At 52.1% G+C, this 18,105-nt stretch overlaps 1 protein-coding gene across 2 annotated transcripts in view; it reads left to right on the top strand.

The window, feature by feature from the left end:
- The first annotated feature begins 1,551 nt into the window (after positions 1-1,551).
- Positions 1,552-18,105, top strand: part of LOC138747342 (NFX1-type zinc finger-containing protein 1-like) — a 118,814-nt gene continuing 102,260 nt past the window's right edge. For both annotated transcript variants that reach the window (XM_069906464.1, XM_069906455.1), the window contains exon 1: positions 1,552-2,161. The gene's annotated coding sequence lies outside the window, so the exon portion shown is untranslated. The remainder of the gene's footprint in view (positions 2,162-18,105) is intronic.

The following is an 18,105-nucleotide window of genomic DNA, read 5'->3' on the forward strand; positions in this document are numbered from 1 at the left end:
AGAGAAAGCTCCACGTGCACCCACACGTCCTCCCTCACCACCATATGGGACACCAAACAGACATTTCAAGTGAAGCAACACTTCACCTGAGAATCAGTTTAGAGTCTGTTATTGCATCTGGTGCTCCCATTGTGGCCTCATGTAAATCAGGTAGGCTGGACGCCTATAGAGGATCACTTCTTTGAGCAACTTCTCTCTGTTCGAGGCAACAGCAGGGACCTCCACACACCCCCCCCCCAAATCCAAGCACCTCTACACCCCCCCCAAATCCAAGTACCTCTACACACACCCCCAAATCCAAGCACCTCCACACACCACCCAAATCCAACCACCTCTACCCCCCAAATCCAACCACCTCTTTCCCCCCAAATACAAGCACCTCGACCACCCCCAATCCAAGCCCCTCCCCCATGAACCCATTTCTCAGCAATGCCTGGTGAAGCCCACCTGGGAAAGAGATGAAATGGTTCTAAGTAAGGGAACCCCCTCCCTGAAGAGTGAAGGCAGACAGGAGTGCCCCATCCTCACCTGTTCCTGTGTGGCGGCTGGGGAAGGAAGGTCGCTGATGGTGCTAGTGGCTGACTACCTACCCCCATTGCCATGCTATCTTTCTCAGCCTGCTGGCCCTCCTCCAGTTCCTTTCTGTTCTCCCCTCCCACTTCCTCATCTATAGCCATCTAACATTTTTTACCACGTGCTCCACCCCTTCCCCTCCCCTCAACACCTTTTTTTTCAGAACATAAGAAATAGGAGCAGGATTTGGCCTGTCGAGCCTGCTCTGCTTTTCAATGAGATCAGACCTTTGCTGGATTGTTGGCATTCGTGAAGAAGAGCTCAGGCCCAAAATGATTATGTGTTTTGTTTACACAGCCGCTGCATCCCGGGAAGTTATTCCCAAATTCCTGGAACGCAGTCTGTGTAAAGTGATTGGAGCGGAAAGGAGTGACTCATTTCTGTTCCAAAATTTTTCATGCGGCACCCCGAGACATTATTGAGGACTGAACTGCAGGTGGAAAGCAAGAATGGGATAATGAATACAAAGTAACGGATAATGTCGACCCATGTCTAGCACCTCAGGTGCTAAGTCTAAGCACTTGGCAATATCCATACACAGGTCATTCTGTGTGAACGGCCACTCCGAAAGCTAAGTGTGAAAACTGATGTAATTTATGTGTGAAAACATAATTGACTGCCTTATGCTGTCCATGAATGCTGAATTTCTCCAGCACTGCTCTAAACCCCAGCTGCTGCAGACTTCCTGCTTGCCTTCCAAAGCCAATCAATTAGTTATCAGTCTACACCAGCTTTGTCTTACTCAAACCTCAAAGTTTTGGCTGTAAATGTCACATCCTTCACATCTCTAAACTCTTCTCAATGTATTGCAGCCAATGAATTATATCTGACTTGGAGTCATTGTTACTTGTGCTTGTGATGTCACAGGCCAAGTTAACAACCCTCTGGAGTTTATTTTTGTCCTGAGAGTTGGCCCCTCCATTACCAGGCAATGATCAAGGTATTTTGGCCACCTGAAAGTACCTGTGATTGGTAAGGGTTTGCTTAAGGTGGGGTGTGAGTGGGAAGGTTGAGAATCACTGCTCTAGATCCAATTGTGACTGAAATATTTTGCTTCTGCAAAATTGTCATTGGCCCATTTCCTTTGGAGTTCTGAAACCAGCAACAAAAGGAGTCAGAGAGGTACCAGTGGTTTTCAAACGTTTTCTTCCCCCCTTAAGCAATCCCTTACTAATCACAGAGCAGAGGGGTTGCTTCAAGTGGGATGTGAGTGGAAAAGGTTGAGAACCACAGGACAACCTCCCGGAGCTGCGGGGAGGGCCGAGACGCATCTCTCCCTGCAACATTGCATTTCGAGCCCCCTTTATGTATTCGTCCAGAGACGGCTGGGTTGAAAGATTGCCCCCGCTCTCGCCCCGGTTGACCGACGTCTATACCGGGCGGCTGCTGAGATTCTGTTTCAATTCGTCCTGTCTACCACGTAGCTGATTTTCCGGAAAGCCCGATCCTGTCGTTAGGTTTCGTTTCTGCTCTGCTTTGAGTCGGAGCCGCGACGTCATTGAGCGGCGGCACCCGCTGCAGGAAGGATGGAATGAGTGCGGTGGCTGGGGAAGGAAGGTCGCTGATGGTGCTGGCCGTACGGGAACAGGTGAGGACGGGGCACTCCTGTCTGCCTTCGCTCTTCGGAGAGGGGGTTAGAACCGTTTCATCTCTTCCCCCAGGGTGGGCTTCACCAGGCATTGCTGAGAAATGGGTTCGTGGGGGAGGGGTTTGGATGGGGTGGGGTCGAGGTGCTTGTATTTGGGGGGGAAGAGGTGGTTGGATTTGAGGGGTAGAGATGCTTGGATTTGGGGGGTGCGAGGAGGTGGTTGGATTTGGGGGGTGCGTGGAGGTGGTTGGATTTGGGGGGTGCGTGGAGGTGGTTGGATTTGGGGGGGCGTGGAGGTGGTTGGATTTGGGGGGGCGTGGAGGTGGTTGGATTTGGGGGGGCGTGGAGGTGGTTGGATTTGGGGGGGGCGTGGAGGTGGTTGGATTTGGGGGTGGCGTGGAGGTGGTTGGATTTGGGGGTGGCGTGGAGGTGGTTGGATTTGGGGGGGGCGTGGAGGTGGTTGGATTTGGGGGTGGCGTGGAGGTGGTTGGATTTGGGGGTGGCGTGGAGGTGGTTGGATTTGGGGGGGGCGTGGAGGTGGTTGGATTTGGGGGTGGCGTGGAGGTGGTTGGATTTGGGGGTGGCGTGGAGGTGGTTGGATTTGGGGGGGCGTGGAGGTGGTTGGATTTGGGGGGGGCGTGGAGGTGGTTGGATTTGGGGGTGGCGTGGAGGTGGTTGGATTTGGGGGTGGCGTGGAGGTGGTTGGATTTGGGGGTGGCGTGGAGGTGGTTGGATTTGGGGGTGGCGTGGAGGTGGTTGGATTTGGGGGGGGCGTGGAGGTGGTTGGATTTGGGGGTGGCGTGGAGGTGGTTGGATTTGGGGGGGGCGTGGAGGTGGTTGGATTTGGGGGTGGCGTGGAGGTGGTTGGATTTGGGGGTGGCGTGGAGGTGGTTGGATTTGGGGGGTGCGTGGAGGTGGTTGGATTTGGGGGGGGCGTGGAGGTGGTTGGATTTGGGGGGGGCGTGGAGGTGGTTGGATTTGGGGGGGGCGTGGAGGTGGTTGGATTTGGGGGGTGCGTGGAGGTGGTTGGATTTGGGGGGGGCGTGGAGGTGGTTGGATTTGGGGGGTGCGTGGAGGTGGTTGGATTTGGGGGGTGCGTGGAGGTGGTTGGATTTAGGGGGTGCGTGGAGGTGGTTGGATTTGGGGGGGCGTGGAGGTGGTTGGATTTGGGGGGCGTGGAGGTGGTTGGATTTGGGGGGTGCGTGGAGGTGGTTGGATTTGGGGGTGGCGTGGAGGTGGTTGGATTTGGGGGTGGCGTGGAGGTGGTTGGATTTGGGGGTGGCGTGGAGGTGGTTGGATTTGGGGGGTGCGTGGAGGTGGTTGGATTTGGGGGGGCGTGGAGGTGGTTGGATTTGGGGGGGGCGTGGAGGTGGTTGGATTTGGGGGGGGCGTGGAGGTGGTTGGATTTGGGGGGTGCGTGGAGGTGGTTGGATTTGGGGGGTGCGTGGAGGTGGTTGGATTTGGGGGGGGCGTGGAGGTGGTTGGATTTGGGGGGGGCGTGGAGGTGGTTGGATTTGGGGGGGGCGTGGAGGTGGTTGGATTTGGGGGGGGCGTGGAGGTGGTTGGATTTGGGGGGGGCGTGGAGGTGGTTGGATTTGGGGGGGGCGTGGAGGTGGTTGGATTTGGGGGGGCGTGGAGGTGGTTGGATTTGGGGGGACGTGGAGGTGGTTGGTTTTGGGGGGTCGTGGAGGTGGTTGGATTTGGGGGGTGCGTGGAGGTGGTTGGATTTGGGGGGTGCGTGGAGGTGGTTGGATTTGGGGGGACGTGGAGGTGGTTGGATTTGGGGGGTGCGTGGAGGTGGTTGGATTTGGGGGGACGTGGAGGTGGTTGGATTTGGGGGGACGTGGAGGTGGTTGGATTTGGGGGGACGTGGAGGTGGTTGGATTTGGGGGGTGCGTGGAGGTGGTTGGATTTGGGGGGTGCGTGGAGGTGGTTGGATTTGGGGGGGCGTGGAGGTGGTTGGATTTGGGGGGACGTGGAGGTGGTTGGATTTGGGGGGTGTGCGTGTGTGGTCTTTTAAGACTCAGGAGGATGTGCAGCAGTGACTACGATTTCATTGAAGATCACTTCTGTGAAGGGCGAGTGAAACTTAACGTCCTGGCTGATGCCTTGACCTGCTGCAATGCGACCTCTTTGTGGCCGGGGGCGCAGGGTCACATTCGTGGCTCAAGTCACGTTACAGATTAACAATCAGCCAATTCTTGCAGTTATTGGCTCCCTTCCCCCCTTTGATTTTTTTTTAAAAAGCTCTAAATTCACACCAGCATGGTGCTTGACTCTCTAACCTAGTGGATTTCAAACTGCCCCCCCTCTCAAACTCACGTCCCACTTTAAGTAATCCCGATGCCATCGGTGCTCTGTGATTAGTAAGGGATTGCTTAAGGTGAGATGTGGGTGGGAAGGGAAGGTTGAGAATCACACAATTGTTACTGAAATATTTGGCCCATTTCCTTTGGAGATCTGAAACCATGCACATAACAAGTCATGAAGGATGATTATAACAGTGGGTTTCAAATTTTTTCTTCCCACCCACCTTAAGCAATCCCTTACTAATCACAGAGCACCAGTGGCACAGGGAATACTAAAAGTGGGTTTAGAGAGCCAGTCACTTTTTGTGTAAGTTAATGTTTAATTTCATGCAAAAGTCAAGAAGCATTGTCTTTTCTAGATTCACAATGAGCCATGAATAGAGAATGGATAATTACTCCTTTCTGGCTCACCCAGTTTAAGTAGCATTGAGATTAGTTTTGTTCTTTGCTTAATAATATTCACTGTATACAGGATTATGTAAAGCCGACAAATTGAATGGATTTTGTAATAGGGAACACACCAAATACGTGCGGAGTCACACAGCTGAGGGAGTTCTCATCTTGATCTCTATTTTAAGACGTAGTAACTGCTCATCCCTGGGACCCACTTGCACTACTCGAATTAGATTGTGACTTACTTGTATTTCTGCTCCACTTTGCTCCATAATCCCTAAACAGCGAAAAAAAAGGCAGTAAAAGTCAGGTAACTCAACCCCCACAGAGTGTAAATATGAGCTGCCTGGCCCAGCCTCCAATTTTAAGATAGTTCTTTCCTATTTTAGATTCTCAGAGAAGAAGTAATTTTACCTAGTTGGACCTTAAATGGTTAAAGATTTTACTTCACTGTACAAGTGACCTTGAGTCTAAGACCTATATTCATTCTGAAGTTCATAACCAAAACTGAACACAGATTGGGACATAAGAGTTTCAGGCCATTAGAAACTTTATCACTTTTACCTTCCATGAAATTATTTTCTCATTGGCCTTTTTGATTAGATTTGCGGAGTGCTGTGATTTGAGTACATGGACATTTCAAAACTTTGCTCCTCCTCAGTTTCTATTCTCTCTTAGGAAGAAAATATTCTAATTTTCCTTTCTCAAAATTCCTAATCCCAAAATGAAAGCCGTTACCACTCTTTGGTCCACTTGACTGAACCTCTGGAAATTTCTCTTCTCGTCCCTTTACTTGGTGCCATATGAAAGCATGACAATATAGAGTAAAAGTCCTAAAGTCCAGAATGCCCAGTCCAGGTTTTTGGATTTTCCAGATCTTCTGGCAGTACTGTTAAAATTAAAATTTAAGAAGGAATAAAGAAAAGATGAACAGGGAGAGTTTAAGAGTTTATTCATTAGCAAATACACCATGCTTCATTTTATCAGAATGAGCAGTTTTAAAGAAAAATAAGATCAACACTTGACAAAAATTTAACATGTTTAATGCTTGGGATTATGTTTAAAAAAAAAATCAACATTGTAAAAGAAAAAAAAAATCAACATTGTAAAAGAAAAGTGCAGCATACAAATGCATTTCTTTGTGTTAAGATGACCTGTATTAAGCATGGTCATTTGTGGCTGCTGGGCATCTGGGGCGCTTATGGATGCACGCCTACACACAAAAGCCTGTTAAATTGAAAGTGCTTGAGAGTCCTGATTCTCAGTGGATTCCTTGCATCTGGATATTTGGACTTGGACTGCATGCTAAATGTCTAATCCTTTGTCCAGGTCAACAATAGTTTAAACCAAGGGTTCCCAACTTTTTTTTTCCTCTGTACTCCATGGGCATTTTTATAGGTTCCCGTGTACCCCTAAAAATTAAGGATTAAAATAAAAATGACATTGTGCAATCTGATTGCAGATTACAATACCATATATTGTACATGTACCCCAGGTTGGGAACCCCTGGTTTAAACCCTGAGACCACAGCTATTGCTGGTCGAATAACCTGCCAATCTGATGATCTTTATCCTTGATCCATTTTCTATCTCCCATGCACTTGACGATCCCCGTGTCATGACATTGCTTTCAATTCTGTTTGTCTTTACATTTAGTTGTTTAACATTGTGCACGACCTTTTTTTTGAAAATTTTATTTATCATTTGTATCAAATATCAAACAATGATTCAATTATATGTAGATAATACAATATTATTCAATAAAAGATGACACAAAAACAATTATATTTTTCCCTCAAAATCCCCCTTCCCTTAAGGAAGAAAAGAAAAAAAGTAAGTCTTCGACTATATTCTCTTGATGTAACTATTGTATCTCCTGATTATTGAGAGGAGTGGGTGATGTGGATGGGTTTTTATTATCAAATTCCATATATGGTTCCCAAATCTTAATAAAAATTCCCAATCTGATTCCTTAAACTATCAGTAATATTTTTCTAATGGCATACAGTTTTCTATTTCCATGTTCCATCATTATAAAATTTTCTGTTTTCCACGTCACTACTACACACTTTTTTGCTACTGCTATTACTGTATTAACAGTTTTGTTTATTTATCCAGCTTCAATTTCACATCTTTTCATATATATTAACAAGTAAAATACTCTCGGATCCTGTTGTATTTTTATCATCATATTTTGTCCAAATGATATACTCAAATCTTTCCAGACTTTTTCCACTTTAACACAGGACCAAACTGAGTGTGCAAAGGCCCCAACTTCCTCCTTGCATCTAAAGCATTTATCAGATTTATTTGCGTTTAATCATTTAATTTGCATGGAGTATAATACAATTGATGTAATAAAAATAATACTGTGTCATTTGGTATCTAACATTAATTGTATTTGTTACCCTCTCTTGGCACAACCTTGACTAAACTTCTCCTTGCCTAGATGATCTCTCTGATTAAAAAAGACTTTGATATTTCCCTTTTTTATGACCACTTTAGCTTTTAGTTGATTATATAATGCTTTAATCCAATCTATAAAAACAGTCAGAATTCCAAATGTACTTAACACCTTAAATAAAAAATCCCATTCTAATCTGTCAAATGCTTTTCTGTGATTAACACAGCCACTACTGCTGGTTTCTTTTCTTTTTGTGCTATATTTAATAAACTCGTAAATTTAACTATTATCTACAGATCTATTTATAATAAAACCTACTTGATCCATATTTATTAATTTTGGTAAATATTTAGAATCAATGTTATAATCTCTATTTAATAATGATATAGATCTATAAGAGGAAGCTTGTAAAGGATCTTTCCTTTTTTTGGAATAACAATGCTGTTTTAAAAAATTCTGGCAGATCATGTGATTCTCTCATTTGATTTAATACTTGCAATAATACAGGAGCTAACAATTCCTTAAATACTTTATAAAACTCTGGAGGAAAACCATCTTCTCCTGGGGCTTTATTATTCTGTAGTGACATCAGAGACTCATACACTTCTATCACAGAAAAAGGTTTAGATAACTCTAATTTCTCTTCCATATTTAATATAGGTAATTTAATTCATGATAAATATGTTTCTTAATCTTTCAAAGATTCTGATTGATATAATTTTTTATAATTATGATTTATTTCTTGGATTTTGTGTGATTTTGCCAGTTTCTTTCTTCATTGCAATTATTGTTCTTGATACTTGTTCAACTTTTAGTTGCCTTGCTAATACTTTGTGAGCTCTTTCACCTAATTCATAATATTTTTTTCACATTTTCATTTGTATCTCTTCCTACTCTATAAGTTTGTATGGTATTAATTCTTAATTTTTTTTTGATTCCAGTAATTTTTTTTTCTTCATTTTTTTGGATATATAATTCCTTCTCTAAATGTAATATTTCCTTTTCCAATTGGTCTACCTCTTTCATATGTTCTTTCTTTATTATAAATGTATAACTTATTATTTGACCTCTTAAATATGCCTTTACGGAATCCCATATAGTAAAATTATTTATAACTGAATATTCATTAATTTCTCAAAAAATTGATCTGTTGTCTCACAAAAAATCACAAAATTCTTTTCTCTTTAATAATATTGTATTGTCTCCAACTATTACCTTTTTGTTCTTTCTCCAATGCAATTGACAAAATAAAAGGTGAATGATCTGATAAAACTCTCGCTTGATATTCTACCTTTTGAAGTCTAGCTTGTAACTGTGCAGAGACTATAAACATATCTATATGTGATTATGTTTAATATCTAAAAAATATAAAGAATACTATATCACTTGGATGAGATTTCTCTAAAGTCCCATATCTTTCATTAAATCTATAGCAATATTAGCTACAGCCACTTTCAGGTGGCCACAATACCCAACTGTAAAGCAGCATATTGTACTCCTATGTGGCTGTTGGGTGTTTACCTGAAAGTGGAGAACCCGGCCAGGAGGTTTACCTACTCAACCCTTCTCCTGTAGGTATAATATCCTGCTCCAAGAATCCCCAATTGCACCTGAAAGCAGCTCAGGCAAAGCTGCTAGCCGATTTCAGTAGAGAGTCAGCTGGAGACCTGCTGCGGACAGCTACCCTCCCCGCTGCGGACGCCTACCCTCCCCGCTGCGGACGCCTACCCTCCCCGCTGCGGACGCCTACCCTCCCCGCTGCGGACGCCTACCCTCCCCGCTGCGGACGCCTACCCTCCCCGCTGCGGACGCCTACCCTCCCCGCTGCGGACGCCTACCCTCCCCGCTGCGGACGCCTACCCTCCCCGCTGCGGACGCCTACCCTCCCCGCTGCGGACGCCTACCCTCCCCGCTGCGGACGCCTACCCTCCCCGCTGCGGACGCCTACCCTCCCCGCTGCGGACGCCTACCCTCCCCGCTGCGGACGCCTACCCTCCCCGCTGCGGACGCCTACCCTCCCCGCTGCGGACGCCTACCCTCCCCGCTGCGGACGCCTACCCTCCCCGCTGCGGACGCCTACCCTCCCCGCTGCGGACGCCTACCCTCCCCGCTGCGGACGCCTACCCTCCCCGCTGCGGACGCCTACCCTCCCCGCTGCGGACGCCTACCCTCCCCGCTGCGGACGCCTACCCTCCCCGCTGCGGACGCCTACCCTCCCCGCTGCGGACGCCTACCCTCCCCGCTGCGGACGCCTACCCTCCCCGCTGCGGACGCCTACCCTCCCCGCTGCGGACGCCTACCCTCCCCGCTGCGGACGCCTACCCTCCCCGCTGCGGACGCCTACCCTCCCCGCTGCGGACGCCTACCCTCCCCGCTGCGGACGCCTACCCTCCCCGCTGCGGACGCCTACCCTCCCCGCTGCGGACGCCTACCCTCCCCGCTGCGGACGCCTACCCTCCCCGCTGCGGACGCCTACCCTCCCCGCTGCGGACGCCTACCCTCCCCGCTGCGGACGCCTACCCTCCCCGCTGCGGACGCCTACCCTCCCCGCTGCGGACGCCTACCCTCCCCGCTGCGGACGCCTACCCTCCCCGCTGCGGACGCCTACCCTCCCCGCTGCGGACGCCTACCCTCCCCGCTGCGGACGCCTACCCTCCCCGCTGCGGACGCCTACCCTCCCCGCTGCGGACGCCTACCCTCCCCGCTGCGGACGCCTACCCTCCCCGCTGCGGACGCCTACCCTCCCCGCTGCGGACGCCTACCCTCCCCGCTGCGGACGCCTACCCTCCCCGCTGCGGACGCCTACCCTCCCCGCTGCGGACGCCTACCCTCCCCGCTGCGGACGCCTACCCTCCCCGCTGCGGACGCCTACCCTCCCCGCTGCGGACGCCTACCCTCCCCGCTGCGGACGCCTACCCTCCCCGCTGCGGACGCCTACCCTCCCCGCTGCGGACGCCTACCCTCCCCGCTGCGGACGCCTACCCTCCCCGCTGCGGACGCCTACCCTCCCCGCTGCGGACGCCTACCCTCCCCGCTGCGGACGCCTACCCTCCCCGCTGCGGACGCCTACCCTCCCCGCTGCGGACGCCTACCCTCCCCGCTGCGGACGCCTACCCTCCCCGCTGCGGACGCCTACCCTCCCCGCTGCGGACGCCTACCCTCCCCGCTGCGGACGCCTACCCTCCCCGCTGCGGACGCCTACCCTCCCCGCTGCGGACGCCTACCCTCCCCGCTGCGGACGCCTACCCTCCCCGCTGCGGACGCCTACCCTCCCCGCTGCGGACGCCTACCCTCCCCGCTGCGGACGCCTACCCTCCCCGCTGCGGACGCCTACCCTCCCCGCTGCGGACGCCTACCCTCCCCGCTGCGGACGCCTACCCTCCCCGCTGCGGACGCCTACCCTCCCCGCTGCGGACGCCTACCCTCCCCGCTGCGGACGCCTACCCTCCCCGCTGCGGACGCCTACCCTCCCCGCTGCGGACGCCTACCCTCCCCGCTGCGGACGCCTACCCTCCCCGCTGCGGACGCCTACCCTCCCCGCTGCGGACGCCTACCCTCCCCGCTGCGGACGCCTACCCTCCCCGCTGCGGACGCCTACCCTCCCCGCTGCGGACGCCTACCCTCCCCGCTGCGGACGCCTACCCTCCCCGCTGCGGACGCCTACCCTCCCCGCTGCGGACGCCTACCCTCCCCGCTGCGGACGCCTACCCTCCCCGCTGCGGACGCCTACCCTCCCCGCTGCGGACGCCTACCCTCCCCGCTGCGGACGCCTACCCTCCCCGCTGCGGACGCCTACCCTCCCCGCTGCGGACGCCTACCCTCCCCGCTGCGGACGCCTACCCTCCCCGCTGCGGACGCCTACCCTCCCCGCTGCGGACGCCTACCCTCCCCGCTGCGGACGCCTACCCTCCCCGCTGCGGACGCCTACCCTCCCCGCTGCGGACGCCTACCCTCCCCGCTGCGGACGCCTACCCTCCCCGCTGCGGACGCCTACCCTCCCCGCTGCGGACGCCTACCCTCCCCGCTGCGGACGCCTACCCTCCCCGCTGCGGACGCCTACCCTCCCCGCTGCGGACGCCTACCCTCCCCGCTGCGGACGCCTACCCTCCCCGCTGCGGACGCCTACCCTCCCCGCTGCGGACGCCTACCCTCCCCGCTGCGGACGCCTACCCTCCCCGCTGCGGACGCCTACCCTCCCCGCTGCGGACGCCTACCCTCCCCGCTGCGGACGCCTACCCTCCCCGCTGCGGACGCCTACCCTCCCCGCTGCGGACGCCTACCCTCCCCGCTGCGGACGCCTACCCTCCCCGCTGCGGACGCCTACCCTCCCCGCTGCGGACGCCTACCCTCCCCGCTGCGGACGCCTACCCTCCCCGCTGCGGACGCCTACCCTCCCCGCTGCGGACGCCTACCCTCCCCGCTGCGGACGCCTACCCTCCCCGCTGCGGACGCCTACCCTCCCCGCTGCGGACGCCTACCCTCCCCGCTGCGGACGCCTACCCTCCCCGCTGCGGACGCCTACCCTCCCCGCTGCGGACGCCTACCCTCCCCGCTGCGGACGCCTACCCTCCCCGCTGCGGACGCCTACCCTCCCCGCTGCGGACGCCTACCCTCCCCGCTGCGGACGCCTACCCTCCCCGCTGCGGACGCCTACCCTCCCCGCTGCGGACGCCTACCCTCCCCGCTGCCCGACAATCCCCCAGTGTGGGATTATGGGTCTGGGGTGGCCAACAGAGAACTACGGGGCCAGGGCGGCCAACAGAGGACTACAGGGCTGGGGCGGCCGGTGAGGGACTATGGGGATTACTCACACACACAAAATCCTGCTAAATTAAAAAGGTGAGATCTTTCGATAAGCCAGGATTCTCAGGGACGGTCGCTCCACCCCTGCAATCTCCCACCCCCTCGGTCGCCCCAGCCCCGCACCCCACTCCCTTACCACCCCAGCCCCATACACCCCCCACTGGATGCCCCAGCCCTGCAGTCCCATGCCGGGGGGCTGTCGGGCAGCGGGGAGGGGGCTGTCGGGCAGCGGGGAGGGGGCTGTCGGGCAGCGGGGAGGGGGCTGTCGGGCAGCGGGGAGGGGGCTGTCGGGCAGCGGGGAGGGGGCTGTCGGGCAGCGGGGAGGGGGCTGTCGGGCAGCGGGGAGGGGGCTGTCGGGCAGCGGGGAGGGGGCTGTCGGGCAGCGGGGAGGGGGCTGTCGGGCAGCGGGGAGGGGGCTGTCGGGCAGCGGGGAGGGGGCTGTCGGGCAGCGGGGAGGGGGCTGTCGGGCAGCGGGGAGGGGGCTGTCGGGCAGCGGGGAGGGGGCTGTCGGGCAGCGGGGAGGGGGCTGTCGGGCAGCGGGGAGGGGGCTGTCGGGCAGCGGGGAGGGGGCTGTCGGGCAGCGGGGAGGGGGCTGTCGGGCAGCGGGGAGGGGGCTGTCGGGCAGCGGGGAGGGGGCTGTCGGGCAGCGGGGAGGGGGCTGTCGGGCAGCGGGGAGGGGGCTGTCGGGCAGCGGGGAGGGGGCTGTCGGGCAGCGGGGAGGGGGCTGTCGGGCAGCGGGGAGGGGGCTGTCGGGCAGCGGGGAGGGGGCTGTCGGGCAGCGGGGAGGGGGCTGTCGGGCAGCGGGGAGGGGGCTGTCGGGCAGCGGGGAGGGGGCTGTCGGGCAGCGGGGAGGGGGCTGTCGGGCAGCGGGGAGGGGGCTGTCGGGCAGCGGGGAGGGGGCTGTCGGGCAGCGGGGAGGGGGCTGTCGGGCAGCGGGGAGGGGGCTGTCGGGCAGCGGGGAGGGGGCTGTCGGGCAGCGGGGAGGGGGCTGTCGGGCAGCGGGGAGGGGGCTGTCGGGCAGCGGGGAGGGGGCTGTCGGGCAGCGGGGAGGGGGCTGTCGGGCAGCGGGGAGGGGGCTGTCGGGCAGCGGGGAGGGGGCTGTCGGGCAGCGGGGAGGGGGCTGTCGGGCAGCGGGGAGGGGGCTGTCGGGCAGCGGGGAGGGGGCTGTCGGGCAGCGGGGAGGGGGCTGTCGGGCAGCGGGGAGGGGGCTGTCGGGCAGCGGGGAGGGGGCTGTCGGGCAGCGGGGAGGGGGCTGTCGGGCAGCGGGGAGGGGGCTGTCGGGCAGCGGGGAGGGGGCTGTCGGGCAGCGGGGAGGGGGCTGTCGGGCAGCGGGGAGATGAGCTGTGAGACTGCTTCCCCTGCTTAGAGCCAGCATTTGCTCTGTGGCCCTCTCCCCACTTCAGATCTTTCAGATGGCAGAACACCTCCTTCAGTGCTGCCACCTGAACGTCTCTTCACAGACACTTGCAGCCTGATCGAGATCCGCATTCTCCAAGCGATTCCACCTGAAAGCGGCTAATTTTACTTTTTATAATTTTACTAAATTTGGATCTAAGGTAAAATTGAAATCTCCTCCAACTAATATTTTTCTCTTTTGCATCCGTTAATTGCAGAAATGTCTTGTATAAATTTTCTGCCATCTGCATTTGGTGTGTAAACATTCTATAAAGTCCAATATTCTGAATTGATCTGACATGTTGTAGTGGCCCTCGACTCATGCCAATACCAGAAAGGGCCATTGAATGCGGTGACTGGCAAGACTTCGCACGGGCTGAAATGCCTGTTTCCATAGGCCACCAGGGAATGGTGAAACTGGCTAATCACTGCCAGCAGATCCCAGGGGTCCAATCAGGGCCCAGATGCTGGAATTGACCAATTGATAGCCAGTGGTGATGCGGCTGACCTCACTATAAAGGCAGTGCTGCCCCAAAATAAACTCGGTGTCAAATACACTCTACCAGTATGTGTGTCATCTTTCTCCGTGAGTCTTGAGCTACAGACCAGGAGCCATAACTGTGAGCTATAGCCTGGCTGTAGCAGTAGCAACCCTGCTATAATGTAACCATTACATACCTTCCGGCTGTATCAATGGTAGTATTTAATATTCTAGTTGGTAAATTTTTATGTAATATTGCCATACCTTTAGCTTTTGAATTAAATGAAGATGCCAGTACCAATCCAACCCAATCTCTTGTCAACGTTTGATGCTCCTTTTTCATCAAATAAGTTTCTTGCAAAAAGGCTATATCTACTTTTGCTTTTATGTGTGTGCATATATATATAATGTATAAATAAAAGTAATTTTTTTCTATTATATTTGATTCTGTATTCCATTTATATTAATACTAGCAAAATTTACTTTCCTTGCTATCAGGTACCTCTATAAAATTCTTCGTCTATTCATCCACTCCTCCCACTTTCACAAAGTTAGAAACATATCTAGTATTATTCTTAATTAATTGATGTACAACAAGAAAAAGAAATAAATATAGAAAAAAAAGGATGAAAAGAGAATGCATGACTTTTTGAAAAATGGTCTGCAATATGATCAGGATCAAGTTTGAATAAAATAGGTGCTCAAACATAGTACAATGAACAATACAGCACAGTACAAGCCCTTTAGTCCTCAATGTTGTGCTCTCCCATATATTCCTTGCTAAAAAAAGTACTAAACCCTCCCTACTCTATGACCCTCTATTTTTCTTCCATCCATGTGCCTGTCTAAGAGTCTCATAAATGCTCCCAATGTTTCAGCCTCCACCTCTATCCCCAGCAAGGCATTCCAGGCACCCACAACTCAATCTGTGTTTAAAAAAAAACGTACTCTTGATGTCTCCCTTAAACCCCTCCCTTAACTTTGTGCACATGTCCTCTGGTGTTTGTTGTTCCTGCCCTGGGAAGTAGGTGCTGAGTGTCTACCCTATCTATGCCTCTCATAATCTTGTAGATCTTTATCAAGACTCCTCTCATCCTTCTATGCTCCAAAGAGAAAAGTCTCAGCTCTGCTAACCTTGTCTCATAAGACTTGTTTTCCAATCCAGGCAACATCCTGGTACATCTCCTCTGCATCCTCTCCATAACTTCCACATCCCTTGTATAATGAGGTGACCAGAACTGAACATGATACTCTAAGTGTGGTCTCACCAGAGATTTGTAGAGCTGTAACATGATCCCTCTACTCCTGAAATCAATCCTCCCATCGGCCTTCTTCACTATCCTATCAATTTGTGCAGCGACCTTGAGGGATGTGTGGAATTGGATTCCAATGTCCTTCTGTTTATCTACACTCCTAAGTAACTGACCATTAACCCTGTACTCACCCTTCTGGTTTGTCCTTCCAAAATCATCACTTCTCATTTATCCAGATTGAACTCCATTTGCCACTTCTCCATCCAACTCTTCATCCTGTCTATATTCTCTTGTAACCTTCCACAACCATCAGCTCCATCCACAACTCCTCCAACCTTTGTGTCATCTGCAAACTTACTGACCCATCCTTCTGTCTCTTCATCCAGGCCATTTATAAAATCACAAAGAGCAGGGGTCCCAGATCAGATCCTTGTGGTACTCCACCAGTCACTGAGCTGCAGGCAGAATACTTTCCTTCCACTACTACTCTCTGCTTTCTTCCTACAAGCCAATTATTAATCCACATGACCAAGGTTCCACTGATCCAGTGTCTTGTGAATTTCTGAATGAGTCCCTCTTGGGGGACCTTGACAAATTCCTGGCTAAAATCCATGTAGACCACTTCTACTGCCCTACCCTCATCAATTTCTTCTGTTACCTCCTCAAAAAATTCAATTAGACTCATGAGGCATGACCTTCCCTTCACAAAGCCAAGCTGACTATCCCTGAGTCGAATGTACTTCTCCAAACGCTCATAGATCCTATTCTTAAGAATCCTCTCCAATAGTTTGCACACCACTGATGTAAGATTCACTGGTCTATAATTCCCAAGATTCTCCCTATTACCTTTTTTATTAAACAAGGGGACTACATTTGCCATTCTCCAATTCTCTGGCACCTCCCCTGCAGCCAAAGAGGATTCAAAGATCAAAGCCACTTCCCCAATTAACTCTTCTCTCACTTTCCACAGCAGCCTGGATATATCGCGTCCGGCCCCGGGTACATTAATCTTGATGTGTTTAATAAGATCCAACCCTTCCTCTTCCTTAATCTCCACATTGTCCATCACACAAGCATGTTCTATTCTGACCTCACTATGATCAAGGTTCTTTTCTTTTGTGGATACTGATGCACATTATATATTTAGCACTTTCCCAACCTCCTCTGCCTCAAGGCACATATTAACTCCTTTATCCTTTATCTCCCCCACCCTCATTCTCATACATCCTTCTGATCTTCACATATGCATAGAACACCTTGGTGTTCTCCTTAATCCAACATTCCAAAACTTCTCATTCCCCCTTCAAGCTCTTCTGTCTTTTCTTAAGCTCCTTCCTAGCTAACATGTACTTCTAATGAGCCCTTTCCATTTCCTGCTTCCTATATCTAATGTATGCTTCCTTCTTCCTTTTGCCTAACCTGTTTCATCAACCACAGTCCCTTTTTCTACCATCTTTTCCTTGTCCCAGTGGGACAAACCTATCCTGAACCTGGCACAAATGGTCCCTAGACTTCCTCCACATTACTTCTGTGATTCCACCCTTCAACATCTGTTTCCAATTTACTCTCGCTATTCCTGCCTTATCGCTTCATAGTTAGCTTTTCCTCAGTTAAACACTTTGCCATTTTGTCTATTTTTATCCTTTTCCATAGCTATGGTGAAACTAAGGTCATTCTCACCAAAATGCTCCCCCACTGAGAGGTCTGCCACCTGACCAGGTTTACATTCCCCAGAACCAGATCCAATGTGGCCTCTCTCTTTGTTGGCCGGTCCACGTACTGTGTCAGGAATCCTTCTTGTACACCTGTTAAATTCAGCCCCATCTATCCCTTTTGCAGTCAGGAGGTGCCAGTCAATATTTGGGAAGTTGAAATCACCCATAACTATGACCCTGTATTTCCCGCACCATCCCAAAATCTGTCTACTCATCTGCTCCTTGGTGTCCTTTGGGGGCCTATAGACTACTCCCAGCACAGTGATAGCTCCCTTCCTATTTCTGACTTCCACCCACACCGACTCAGTGGTCACTCCCGCTGCAGCATCCTCCCTTTCTACAGCCGTGATATTATCCCTGACCAGTAATGCTATTCCTCCCCTCTCTAACATACCATCCTATTCCTTTTAAAACTCCTGTACTCTGGTCACTGCATCAGCCAACCCTGCTCTTCCTCCAGCCAAGTTTCAGTAGCAGCCACAACATCGTTGTTCCATGTACTGATCCCCTTTATTCCTAATACTCCTAGTATTGAAATAGACACATTTCAACCCCTCCAAATGGCTGTTGTGTTCCCTGCCTGTCTTTCCCACCAACTCATCTTGCTTTTGTCCTTCTACCCTAATCTCTGCCCTCACATTCATTTTCCCAACCCCTCCCCAGCCAAATTAGTTTAAACCCTCCTTAACAGCTCCAGCAAAGCTGCCCGCCAGGATATTGGTAACATCTGACCCTGCTGTATGGTGCTTCATCGTAAATAATATATGCTATATATGAGAGGTTCATGTGTAATGAGGAACACATAGGTTATATATAATGAAGTTCACAAATAGTGAGCTCTTTTTCCAAAGCACTGTGGCCAATTAAACAGATGTTGAGTAGTTAGGATAATTGCCACAGTGTTAGTTACTAAATAGAACCATAGAATACAGCACTGAAATTGGCCCCTTCAGCCCTTCTAGAACTTTTGTTTTGCCTCGTCCCACTGAAATGCACCCAGTCCCTATCCCTCCATACCCCTCCCATCCATGGACCTGTCCAAATTCTTCTCAAATGTTAACATTGAGCCCACATTCACCACTTCAGCTGGCAACTTATTCCCATCACTCTCTGGGTGAAGAAGTTCCCCCTCATATACCCCCTAAACTTTTTCCCTTTCACCCTTAACCCATACCCTCTTGTTTATGCGTCA

Source organism: Narcine bancroftii, chromosome 1, assembly GCF_036971445.1.
Source record: "Narcine bancroftii isolate sNarBan1 chromosome 1, sNarBan1.hap1, whole genome shotgun sequence".
In the NCBI taxonomy this organism is placed as follows: domain Eukaryota; kingdom Metazoa; phylum Chordata; class Chondrichthyes; order Torpediniformes; family Narcinidae; genus Narcine; species Narcine bancroftii.